Source organism: Telmatherina bonti, assembly GCF_933228915.1.
Source record: "Telmatherina bonti genome assembly, chromosome: 16".
In the NCBI taxonomy this organism is placed as follows: domain Eukaryota; kingdom Metazoa; phylum Chordata; class Actinopteri; order Atheriniformes; family Telmatherinidae; genus Telmatherina; species Telmatherina bonti.
Window position 1 is genome coordinate 15,651,137 of NC_136614.1, and position 13,046 is coordinate 15,664,182.

Below are 13,046 nucleotides of genomic sequence, written 5' to 3' on the forward strand. Positions count from 1 at the left end.
GCATTAATAGTGCTTCTTTGAATGAAACATGAATGAGATGCATAATCAGCCTTATTGAATATGCAGCACTCAAAGTTAATAAAAGGAAACAGTGTCAACAAAAAAGTGCTTTTAGATAGAAAACTGTTTGGGAAAAAAAACACTTCTCTTATTTAGCAAATTAAGGAAATAGATTTAGCTATTTCTGTAACCAGCTGTATTAATAATGGGAATGTAATTAGTCTATTTTGCTTTTCTTATTTAAGGTCAGCAACCCATCCATAGTCTCCTTTGGAAATCACAGCTTTGTTCATGGATAAAGTTGACTTCTGAATGTCAAACATCATTTTTCTAGACATCATATTCTATTAAATCTGATGATATTTGGGTTTGAATTGCTTCATAATATCACTTATGTATTTTTATATCCTATGACTACTAATTGTCCTTCACTTCTTATCCTTTACTTCTCATCACATGAGATGCATGTTTCTCCTGCAGCCTGTACAGGAGCTGCTCTACAGGATGAAAGATGGGTTTTATGTACGGGTATCAACAAACAATCAATTGAAAAAGATAAAACATGTGACAATATGGATGAAAATACTTAATCAAGATCCTGATCATTCCCTAAATAATTTCAACCCTACCATCTTTCCCAAACAGCGTCCTGCTGTATGGCACACAGGTGATGCATGCTTGTCTCAGGTATGTCCCACATCTGCAGTTTTATGTGTGTGCACTCTATTTATTCTCACCTTACTTACACCGTTGTCTCCATGTTAGTGTAGCTGCGAAATCTCAGCCACATGACCACCGCGTGTGGCTCATAAGGGACTTGCTGTAATCTTTTACCTCATATTTGGACCACTTCTAGCTGGCATTGTGCGTTTTGTAATCCACGTCCAAGACAAGAACTAACATCTGAACCACTTCTGACCCACACAATAGTTGCTTATGCTGTAACTGAACCTTAAGTGCCAAAAGCATCTTAAATTGGGCCTAAATTTGTCTTCTGTCAGGTCAGATCTTCTTTTAGAAATCCAAATGGATAGGAAGTACTTCTTTAAGCATAACCTAACATGGAAAATCTTTTCCTTTTTTGTTTTGTTTTTTTTTTATTTGACAATATCTACATATGTATTTACATCTATGTACGTGTATACATGTATATATTATGTTTTCTTTCGTTCGACATAAATTAAATTAACCAACAAGCAATCGAAAAAGTTGCTCAGAGAAGATCATGTGGATGATAAATGTAAATAATGACACAATAATAGGAATACACACACTGGGTCATCCAAATTGCATGTTTGGACAAAAAACAAGCCACTGCAACAAAAACCTATAATTACATTGCAATTTATCCCTGGGATTATTCATTTTTTTCAGCCATTTCACGTCATTTTGTTGAGTCTCAGTAAAGCAGGCGGTGGATCTAAAAATCCTTTTCTCTGTGGTTTCCTCTCAGCTTGAAGCAGCAATTCTGATATAGATTTTAAATCAGAAATCAAATCACTCTTTTTTAAATCAAATTTCAAATGTACTCTAACGATACATGTCTTTGTTGCCTTATCATGTTGTATCTTTTGACAATTAAACATAATGGTCCAAAAAAATCAGCCAACAGAAAAGGAGCTTGTTAATGTTGTAAGTTCTGTGACATTTTTCACACCTGAACCAATGTTTTGACCAAACTAAACAATAAATGAAAACAAAACAAAACTTTAAAAATAATAAAATATAAAAATAACTGGGTCAGATGTTGATGTAAGCGTCGTCGCTTCTTCAGTCTACTGTTTAGTCCTGATGTCAGTTTTTTTACATATTAAATCCGGCTAAGAAAACTAAATCTAACAACAATAAGAGTGAAATCCTCCAGGTAATTGTTTTCATGTGTGAAATATACAGATGTTTCCCAATACACACATCAACACAGTATGTTGCATGACAGTTTTACATCCTGGTGTTATCCCCATCGTGAGACTGCTCAGGTTTGGATCATCTTCTTCTTTTATGTTTTTCCTTTCTTTGAAGCTAAATGTGGATTCATGTATTTTTTAAAACTGACTCTTAATACCTCCTTTAAAGTGAATTATTATTTTGACTTATCTAGTGATAGATGTGAAAGTATGTAAGAGTGGAGATACACACACGACACTACAGAAGCCTGAACTGTCATTACTCTTCAAAGACTGAATTCAAACGTCAAACTTAAGCAGTTACCTAATGAAAAATCAAGATTATGGACAATCATTATTAAAAATAGGTCCTAATTTAAAGCCTGTTGCTTGTGCTACATAAACGTTCCAAAATCTTTGTGTTTGTGCTTTACTATCCAGCATACAGTAAAGCATGAACACACTCCTAACATTAGACTGCTTCCATTATTGATTATTGACTGTTTCACCCTTCCTGAGCTCATCACCAGAAGCAGGTCAGTTGTCTTGCATCGAAACCTCTGCTCCTTGCATAGATCTCTGAACATGTTTTCTCTGGTTACTCCTGACACAAACCTGGCATGAGTCCCTGAAAGCAGCAGACGCCCCGGGCGATCGCTGACCTCCCACGGAGATGATGTTCTGTCGCCTAAATGTCTCTGACGGGCCGAGAAAAGCTTGGGTCAAGTCCTGCGTTGCACTCTCTGCATGTCTGCTCACAACATTTAATTCCTGGCAGTGAACATTAGGTGTGGTAAGTTTATAAAATCCAAAGCTTTGGAAAGACACCAACTTCCCATCAACATTCGATGGGAAGTTATCTGAGTGTATCATGCATGTTTTCTGTACAGCCTTACAGGACTGGATTTTCAGATTATATAAGAGATCGACCTACTTCTGCTTTCACTATCATCATCATCATGATTCAGAGAATTGGGGGAGAGGTTGCCATGGGGATTTTTGCAGGTTTACCAGTACAGGTAATTGTTACACTTCACAGTTTTTCCTCTTATGTCCTCTATTATTCATAACTTTACTTTGTGTCAGTAGTGTTCCTGAAAAAAGAGCATTTAAGTTGTTTGCTTCTAACAGAATTTACCAGTCATATGAAGATTTTATTTATTATTCCTTACAGTTGTTTTTTCAACTTTAAGGAAATTCAACCTGCATTAAAAGGTGGGATAAATAACAAAGATAAACAACTAATGGACTAAAAGTCGAAAGGCTGGTTAGAATTCAGAACAAGATTTCATCAGCATCCCTGTTGTAATAGCTCCAAATGCATGTACCAAAATACCATACATTAATACAAGTTATGCAAACATTTTAATGTTGCTCATAGCTGTGTGATCATCTGTCGTGGGGTAGGCTGAGCTGGCGCAGCAGAAGTCAATCACACAACTGAACTGTCAGGAAACAAAAGGAAAGTCAATAAATCAATTGCTTTCATTGAAAATGCAGAATCTCTGTCGGACATGACATCTTGACCCTTTTCTTGAAACAGCACAAACAACATTGCTTATGAATACGTTACAGTGCCTGATTTGAGCTAAAACATGTTCTGTTTGGTTTTTTTTTTTTTGGTTTTTTTTTACAATGATCCTGTCATGGTGTAGACCATGCCTTCTAGTGAGTGGGTGAACCAGAATGGTGAGTGTCCAAATACCTTTATAGAGCAGGTGAAATGGCATGTACCATGTATAAAGACCTTGAAGGGGTGTTTCCTGTTCATGTTAATGTGACAGATCATTTCTGAATAATCTATTTTTATATGTCTATATCGAACCATGTTGGAATGTTTATAGCCTTGGCTAAGTTCACTGACAGGTTGACGTACGTAGTAAATTTTGTAACTGGGCATTGTATTAATTGTAAAGTGAATGTCAATTAATGGTGGTTTGTCTTGTAGGAAGGGCCTCCAGTATAAAGCAGGAGGAGAAGCTTCAGGAACGAGAGAGCATTTTTGTTGTGATTGAGCAGCCATTGAATATTGCTTGTCCAACTGCGAGCTGGTGCATGGCTGACTCATGGTTTTTATTTTGTGACTAATAAAGACAAGACAAAGTTAAAGAGCTGAGCTTCTGCAATTTTCTCCTACCACCACAACCAACCTCACAGACCTTTTAACCTTTATAGATGCCATTTTGATCATTTTCATGGTAAACACAACATGCTGCTTGGACTATGACATCACTTGGCTGGGGTTGGTAAAGTCACAGTAAGAACTACACTAAATCAGCTTGATGGTCATCATTTTTATACTTAATATGCAGATGCTCTGACGGGGTACTCTGCCAGAGTAGAGTGAGTTAAAGCTCACTCTGCCAGAGTCCATCATCAGAGCGAGCTTCAACTCCCTCCTTCAGCAGAGCTTCAACCATGTCCCAAATGGGGCGAGGGACATTGAGTCTGAATGGGCTGTGTTCTGTGCCTCTATTGTTGAGGCGGCCAGCTATGGCCATAAGATCGTCGGTGCCTGTTGTGGCAGTAATCCCAAAACTCATTGGTGGACACCAGCAGTGAGAGATGCCGTCAAGCTGAAGAAGGAATCCTATTGCGCCTCGCTGGCCTGTGGCAGAGGCAGCTGATAGGTACCGACAGGCTAAGCGCTGAGGCAAAAACTCGGGCATGGGAGGAGGTCGGCGAGGCCATGAAGAAAGACTTCCGGACGGCTTCGTCTGGTCCACCACCCAGCAACTCAGGAGGGGGAAGCAGTGCTCCATCAATAGTGTGTACAGTGGAGATGGGGAGCTGCTGACCTCAATTCGTTGTGGGTTGGAGGAGGGGATACTTCGAAGACCTCCTAAATCCTACCTACACGTCTTCCGATGAGGAAGACTCAGGCTGGGGGACTCAGGGGTGGACTCTCATATATCTCTGGGGCTGAAGTCACTGAGGTGGTTAAAAAGCTCCTTGGCAGCAAGGCCCCGGGGGTGGATGAGATCCGCCCAGAGTTCCTTAAGGCTCTGGATGCTGTGGGGCTGTCCTGGCTGACGTGTCTTTGCAGCATCGCGTGGACATCAGGGACAGTGCCGCTGGACTGGCAAACTGGGGGGACTGGAGGGTGTGTTCCAATTACAGAGGAATCACACTCCTCAACCTCCCTGGTAAGGTCTGTTCAGAGGTCCTGGAGAGGAGGGTCGGCCGGATAGTTGAATCTCGGATTGAGGAGGAGCAGTGTGGTTTTCGTCCTGGTCGCAGAACAGTTGACCAGCTCAATACCCTCTTTGGGGTCCTGGGGGGGGGCATGGGAGTTTGCCCAACCAGTCTACATGTGCTTTGTGGACCTGGAGAAGGCATTCAAACATGTCCCCCGGGGGCTTCTGTGGTGGGTACTACGGTAGTGTGGGGTACCAGACCCCCTTATACGAGCTGTCCGGTCCCTGTACGACAGGTGTCAGAGTTTGGTCCACATTGCCGGTAGTAAGTCGGATTTGTTTTTGGTGAGAGTTGGTCTCCGCCAAGGCTGCCCTTTAACACCGATTCTGTTCATAACTTTATGGACAAAATTTCTAGGCGCAGCCGAGGTGTTGAGGGGATCCGACTTGGTGGCCTCAGAATTGGGTCCTTGCTTTTTGCAGATGACGTGGTCCTGTTGGCTTCATCTGGTCGTGATCTCCAGCTCTCGCTTGAGCAATTCGCAGCCGAGTGTGAAGCGGCTGGGATGAGAATCAGCATCTCCAAATCTGAGTCCATGGATCTCAGCAGGAAGACGGTGGATTGCCCTCTCCGGGTCGGGAGTGAGGTCCTGCCTCAAGTGGAGGAGTTTAAATATCTCAGGGTCTTGTTCACGAGTGAGGGAAGGATGGAGCGCGAGATCGACAGACGGATCGGTGCGGCGTCTGCAGTAATGCAGACTCTGCACCAGCCTGTCGTGGTGAAGAAGGAGCTGAGCCAGAAGGCGTAGCTCTCGATTTACCAGTCGATCTACATTCCTACCCTCACCTATGGTCATGAGCTGTGGGTCGTGACCGAAAGAACGAGATCTCATATACAGGTGGCTGAAATGAGTTTCCTCCGCAGGGTGGCCGGGCTCTCCCTTAGAAATAGGGTGAAGAGCTCGGTCATCCGGGAGGGGCTCAGAGTAGAGCCGCTGCTCCTCCGCATCGAGAGGAACCAGTTGAGGTGGCTCGGGCATCTGGTCAGGATGCCTCCCAGACACCTCCCTGGTGAGGATTTCCGAGCACATCCCTCTCGTGCTTGTAAACTCTACAGGGATCCTCCCTGTAGAGTTGGCAAATGTGGCTGGGGAGAGGGAAGTTTGGGCTTCCCTGCTTAGGCTGCTGCCCCCACGACCCGACCCCAGATAAGTGGAAGAAGATGAATGGATGGATGCAGATGCTCTCACAATCATTAGATACTTCATTTATTTATGATTGGTTTGTGAGTGTGTGTGTTTTTCTTTTTACATAATTATAGATTGGATTGGTCTTTCTGAACTGACAAACCCACAGAACATTTACCTTTGTAAATATACAGTCGTCCTTAAATTCATCAATACCCTCCCATTAAAAAATGGGAAAAAAAACAATAAACAGCTGGTTGTGAAATAAGCTGAAATTGACTATTGTAATGAATAAAAAAAGTGAAAATCATTGCAATATTTTCTTTTAATTGTTCATTTTCTGTATGTTATTGTTGTTTCTTTTTATTCTGCTTTTAACTCTGTAGGACTTTAGACTTGGTTGGATCAGGGTTTTTCTGAGGCAGCAAGAGTCTGGATGATTCTGCATCACCTCTGCAAAAGCCTGGAGGGATTCATCATGACAGGCTTTTATGTCTCCATGAAAACACATTACTGATGAAAGACAAGAGGGAGAGGTGAGGGAGCATGACTGCTGCAGCTGAGCTCTCAGGCTATGTCCATGGTATGTAAATTTAGATTCTGTTTATGCACTTCCTAAAGCTGTGAGAGCTTGTTAGAAAAATGTTCTGTGGTTGGAGGAAATTGAGCTTGTTGAAAACACTCCCAAATGAATGTCAAGCTTTCTCAGATGAGGTCGAGCACCGGAGTCAAGATGACCTGACGTGATCACACCTGTCACACTCACACCTACACAGACAGCACTCACACACTGCTCCAACCCTTGAATCTGCGATGACGAATAAGACTGTTGTTAGCAAATTCAACTTGTTTTTTTACAAACTCTTCTATCATTTTGACTTAAAATGGACTGTTTTATCATTTTCACACATTTTATGAGAGAGCCGTGAAGTCCTTCTGATGATTTTCAAATGGTCCAAAAAGTCCTCCAATCAAAACAGTCACAGATCGTTCATGAACTAAAACACAAGTCATTACAGCATCCCACAAATAGCAGGAGGGAAAATTACTAATAACTATTTCTACATCAAAGGAAATTCTCAGATTACTCTGATAAGTGAATCCTTTAAAAGTGGACATGGTTTGATCGTTTCCATTGATTTCATTCTTAATCTTGGCTACTTCTACATTAGGTTTGAATCCATCATTACTCCAAATAATAACCAAAAGCACTCGGGAAAGTTGGAAAAATTTGACATGGTTTGAACTAAATGACTTTGTTTTGTTTTTTTGTTTTTTTTGTTTTTTTTACTAAGCAACCACAACCATCTGTGATCCACAGCTGCTCTCACAACCATCAGGTATCTGGAATTGCCTGCTGGAACACACGGGGCATTGTTGCACTTGAAACCAAAGCAAAGAGACGTTGCTTCCACCTGTCATCACGCACTGCATCACTGGGAATGTTATGACTTCATATCATGTCCCTGATATGTCCGCACACTCCACATCAACAAGGGGAACACTTGAGCAGCCTTCAAAAGGAGCTGCTCTACAGCATCTGGGTTACCTGTTGCCTAGCAACACTTCTAATTAAAATCCGGCCTTGTTTCCAGTTATTAAGAAAAATGTTTTTTCTTTGTTTTGTTTAGTTTCTTTTTTTAATGGGAAAAAACAAGATGTTGAAAGATGTTTCCATCTGTCTGGAAATCCAGCATGTGGAATTGTTGATAATTGCACCAATTTCTCTAATAATATAAATGTTCTTCAGTAAAAGAAAAAAAAAAGGAATAAAATTTACTTCTACAATGAGTGGAATCATTAAATTGACATTACTTTTGGCTGGTTGATTCTTTCATTTGAATAACCCAGTCATGCATATTTATCTTCAGTGTTACGTCTCTAACACCACACCGGCAGTGATTTGAGTTATAATATGAAAGCCTGCTAATAATTACAGATATGATATGTTCTAGTAATGCCTATTGCACAATAAATTTGTTTTGCATGTTCTTAAGTTTCTGTAAAATGAAACCATTTCAATTCAAGTGTTCACGTTAAAATGCCCTAATTAGCGTGTAATTGGAGTCTCTGGCTTATGTTTCAGGGTTTTTGTTGTTTGTTTGTTTCTATTTTATAATAGCCTGTTTTAGCCAGTTCAACTTCAACGCCTAACCAGAGAGATGGCAGATTATTTCATCAGTTTGCGAATCATAATGAATAATTCATTCATTTCAATTTGCAAGATAATTGGAAGTTTGTTGGGTTTTTTTTTTTGTTTTATTCTTTTTCACCAACACACTGAGAAAGAAATGAATGAGAATTGTTCTTTATAGTCCCGCAGGTAATCTGTTACTTAAAACTGAGTAAAAATGAACAGGGGGCTGTTGCAAAAAGGGAACCTAAACTGCTTACAGCAAATGAGGGATATCACTGCTGTCAGTGAATTCATTCCAGTTCAAATTTACATAATAACTCAGGGTGAAAACCTTTTACAATAAAAGCAACTCTAGTTTGATGCATTTTTTAGAAACAGAACCATGCAGAGAAAAAAGCAATGAATCTACATGAAATTGAAATAAAATCCTGAAAAAAACAGAAGTAGTTAACACATAAAGACCCAACCCATGAGAAAATGATCATATAAGTCCTTTTTTTTTTTAATGAATATGAGGTCTTTGTCACTTTGATGTAAAATATAAAGTAAAAAAGTACCAAACTTTTTTAGGGATATTTACCATTTATGACCATCTTATGTGTGGGAATTCTTAAAGTGTAATCTTCTGCTTTCTGGTGTCTATTAGGGGAAAAAGACAAAAACCACATCATGTTCCAGAGGATTTTATACAAAGTTAATACCATAAAGTGATGCCAAATGTCTCAAAAACAGTATATATCATCTATGCCATGCTAGGTTCTTATGGGTTAAAACGCTTACTAAATTAAATGAAACTGTCCTATTTGTTTTATTCCTTATGACACCAAATTGATTGTAACTTCTGAGACCACAGCAGGAATAAAATACTATTTTCCAAAGTGGACATTCCATGCAGCCAGAGACTGAGAAGGAAAGAAACAATGACGATATGAATAATGCCAACCTACTGCAATCCCTGCTTAGATTGCGATAAACTAAAGCTGATAACAAACAGAGACTTTGTTTTTCTGCATCTATTAGCTGGAAGGCCTTCATGTGCTTCTTCTTATGCCGACTCTAAAGAAGATTAAACTACTTACACAGTCTGGATTGCAGCTGCTACATTTTCATGTAATCTAAAATGTTGTAGCCATCTTTTCATCAGATTTCCTCAGCTATTTATCCACGATGGGAAGAGATGATTTTAGACAAAAAAAAAGAAAAGAAAGATAGAGATTAGGGAATTTAACATGAGGATCCTGTTTGAAGCCCAAAATCAGCATTTGTTTTCAAATATATTGGAGCTTTTGCACAAGCAGCAAGCTGATGATCTCTCATTTCCTGCAACAATAATCCTGAAAAAGAGCAGAAAAGCTGCTCAAACATGTCAAATTTGCACTTTGTAGATGTCATCTGCTTAAAGACCACTAAGAGTGATTAACATGTACATATCTAAATGGAAGAAATCTAATAAATATTTACCATTCCGTTCCACTCGGGTGGATCGAGAAGAGTTTTGATGTGCGGGCGGACTGGGGCACAAACAGGAAAAAGGGACACATGAAATGAGCCATTTTAACCAAAGGGTCAAGATTTTAGCAAACAACTGATTACAACTAAAGTTAAAGAAAAAGAAAAACAAAATTAGTGAAAATCAAAGAAATCTTTTCAATCAGCATTCATTTACACATGCAGGCTGATCCTACAACGAACGCCTTTACTTACATTGCATTGCAGCTTGAACTTGGCTAGGTCGTCGCCTCCTGTGGTTTAATGACTTTTACATCCTTTTTATAAAATGGAAAGCACTTGAACAGACAAGTATTATCCACCACATATGTAGTCATTAACATGATGCTGCATGAATCCTGTATTATGATGAAGAACACAGTTGTATGAATAAACATCATATAACAAGATATGGTATATTCTATGATGCATTCACTTGCTTTTGGACATCTGAGGTGCATCAAAGTAAAGGTCAGTTTACATTACCTATCACATTTGATTATCTACTGTAATTTTCAGGCTATAAACAATGCATGAGTTTACCTAGGCTAAAGCCCAGGGGCCCAGCAGTAAAGACGCTCCTGGCTTTAAGCCGCTACTTTTTCCACGCAGTTTTTATCCTGCTGCTTAAACAACGATGCTGCTAATGTCTAGACTTTTACTGGCTAGTGAGTCATTTTGTGCTCCATGCACATACCCTCATCATTGAAAACACATGAAGAAATGCAAATGGCTTTTAAGTCGAAGGCGATTGACGTGGCTGTTGAAGAAGGAAACATGGCTGCTGTATGCTCGTTGAGGGTGCGGCTTAGATTTAGGCGTGCTCAATAGCTCGGAAATGACGGTACTCTTTGGGTGACACCTCTTGGACCAGTCAGATTGTCTGGGCGGATCTAAAGCAAATATAATCCACTTGTCTGACTCATAATGTAACCATAGATGCATGTAAAAAAAAAAAAAAAGGGGGGAGGGGGCCAGTTTGAAAGTAAAACAAGCGCAAAAATGAAATACAAACATCCTGCACACGGACAGAAAATGGATTTTCTGCTTTTGTAACACGGTTACATTTCTAAGTAAAGCATTTCAGTACATTTGTTTTTTATCTACGTCATGTTTGTGTCTTTTAATTCACTTTTTAAAGTATTTCTATATTGCTCTATTATGTTTTTTTACCCTTTACTATGGTTTTGTAACACTGTCTAAAAAAGTGCATATCAGTTAAGTAGCCTTTTCAGTAGCTCCTGCCCTTTTCATACTTATACTAAATAGACTCATAAAGTTCCATTTTTTTCCCCTGAAAAAAACACGTCATGTTTGCTTATGTTTAGGGAACACTACTTTAGTTTGAAGAAAATACCATGTTTTAGCATGTTGAAAAATACAACTTGATTTCTGTTCCTCTGGATGAAATTATGTCCCCTGAAGCCACTGTTTCCTCATCAAAGCTTTCACAAAAACTTCTCATGATGTGATTTACATGATCTCCCTCTGCAACATGCAACAGGATATGCTTCATGTCCATCTGTTAAACCAGCCTGCGACAGTGACAAACGCTCCCCAGACAAGACATGATGCTGATGAAACATCAGTTTGATTTTTTTTTATTCCCTTAGTGATCCTGGAATGGATCTGTTGTGTGTACTCGCTGCTACTTGGTTAAGTTTAGGTACCAAACTGCAGGGTTAGCATTGGGTCATGATTTAGCTTAAAATGAGCAGCTTCCGCATTGTTGACAAAAACAACTCGCATCAGACTCTGATTTGAATGCTACAAAACTCTAATTGGGGCAGATTATTAAAATCTTATTCATTCCAGCTGACTCTTACAATCTAAACATTTCAGAAAGGAAAGGAAAAAATGAAAAGCGGATTGAAGAAAGACCTGTAATCCCGAAAAACGTCACATAACACTTGATCTCCTTCAGTGATTTACAGCCTCAGATTTACTTAATAATTAGCTGTTAAAATGTCTCTATTTCATTGAGTCTGTCTTGTATACATCGGTATCAAAAAACAAAACTTTATTGCATCCACTTCCTTTAACATCAATAGCTCCATCTGTGTTCTCAAGCACTTTATAGCTGCAGGGATATTTGAATAAGCTCCAAGTCAAATCAGATGAGAAAAATGCATCCAAGGCTGAAGCATTAAGGCGAGAAATCAATGCTCCTCAGGTTTTTCTATGACACTTTGAGCTTCCTAGATCCCTTATATCGACCACAGCATCTACTGTATACAGTAATAACTGTCCTAGTGCAGCAATTACTGCAATAAACATAGCAGAACTGCACATCTCTGTTGTGGTTCTGAATTGTGGCTCTGGACATTGTGTAAAGATGGGTGTGGCTGCACCATGTTGCCTGATAACAGCAAGCTAGGATGTAACGTAGATTCAGGTTTATTGTGGAAATAGCAGGAGATTGTAGGTAACAGTGAGGGGGAGGGCTTACACACTGTCAAATATTTGAAGAGCAGCCGAGCTCTGTTTACCTCAGACAAAGGTTCAGGCTGAAGCTGTAACTATTGAATTATGCATCACAAAGGCAGCAGAGCCAGAAGTGTCAGTCAGAAAAAAAGCTTCCACTGCTTTTGCATCGCCACTCTCTTATTTTATTTTCAAGTTATCAGAATGAGCATATCATGGTCAGGAACCTCGTGAGAAGTTGATCAAATTAATCTAAGATGATCAATTCTTCAGCTTTTTTTTTTTTTTTTAATGCACTTTTAGTTCCAGAAAACAAAGCAAAACCAGTTCAACTCATTTCAAGCGTGTATTTGCTTCATGTACATTTGCATTTTTATCATTCAAAACTTACAATTACAGTACAAACAACATCTATACAATAGAAAGGATGTGGATATTTTGGGAAAAAAAAAGAATATGAGTGGGCAAAAAGGGCAGCATATCCCAAATATTTAAGTAAAACTAGCAAAACATGGTCATTAAAAATAGTCCCATGGATGGATAAGTGAAAAGACTTCGATGTTGTCACATACAGAGTTCAGTCACAGCATATTCTTCTTACAAGAGGTTTTGTTCAGAGGTTCAGTAGTCTTACCTAATTGTGTGTCAGTGCATCCCTTTGAGAGTCTGAGTTTGTTGTGTTTTTCTCATAAGGTTCATGCAGTCACTGCAGATTTCCTCCGTTATAAAACTAAGTCAAATCTGTGAAACATGTTGACAAATGTGTTTCTTCCATTAATACATATTTAAA